General features: G+C 23.4%; 1 non-coding gene across 1 annotated transcript; it reads right to left on the bottom strand.

The window, feature by feature from the left end:
* Positions 1–470: 470 nt before the first annotated feature.
* Positions 471–600, bottom strand: LOC126033270 (small nucleolar RNA SNORA22). The gene has a single exon (XR_007504380.1). It is a non-coding gene; the product is annotated as a small nucleolar RNA SNORA22 (small nucleolar RNA).
* Positions 601–807: the final 207 nt, after the last annotated feature.

Raw genomic sequence — 807 nt, 5'->3', positions numbered from 1 at the left:
AAGTAAAATGGTTAATGAGCACTGTAGAAGGAGTCTCTACTTGGAAGTATGAAATGATTTGCTGTAAATGAATAGGTTTTCTTTAAATTGGTTTTGCAGTAGAATAGTAAGACAGCTGCAATAAAGTGTTAAAATTTTTATGATTAAACACAATAGCATGAACTATGATTATTAAAGGTATAAAAACTGATTTTAAAAAACAAACAACTGTTTTTACTATGAAGACTTTATGTGAATAATTTGTAAAAAATATTATATACTAAATTAACTAAATGCTTAGATTATTATAAAATATAGTTAAAGACATTTGATACATTTACACACTTAGAACTTAAGACTAAAATTATATTTAATACTAGTTAATTTGCTTATAAAGTTTAGTTACTTTTATATATTACTTATAAAATTATATATAATATATTTTTCATTTATATTATTTTTTCACTGCGACACAAATATACAGATTTGTATAATGTGCTGATATTTTGAATGCACTTAAAATAATAGTTCTTTCAATGCAGAAATAAAGAACAACCATTGCTGTAGCACAAAGTTAAAACTAAGGGTACTATAAAGCACACCTAGGTGTTCACTGTGCATTAAATTAACTATATTGTTTAAAAAGGCTAACCACATTATTTTTCACATAATTTTGTAAATACTTTAAAAATTAAAATAAAACTTTTAATAGAAATATAAGACTTAAATTTAACACTTTTGTGTTCGTTTGGATTTTAAAACACAAAGAAGTTTTTCTTTTACCAACATTTTGTTATCTGTAAAGTGACAGAATTATGACCTTGCTCT

Source organism: Suncus etruscus, chromosome 16 (genome assembly GCF_024139225.1).
Source record: "Suncus etruscus isolate mSunEtr1 chromosome 16, mSunEtr1.pri.cur, whole genome shotgun sequence".
NCBI classification, from domain to species: domain Eukaryota; kingdom Metazoa; phylum Chordata; class Mammalia; order Eulipotyphla; family Soricidae; genus Suncus; species Suncus etruscus.
The sequence above is the reverse complement of the archived record's forward strand: the minus strand, read 5'-3'. Positions and strand labels throughout refer to the sequence as shown.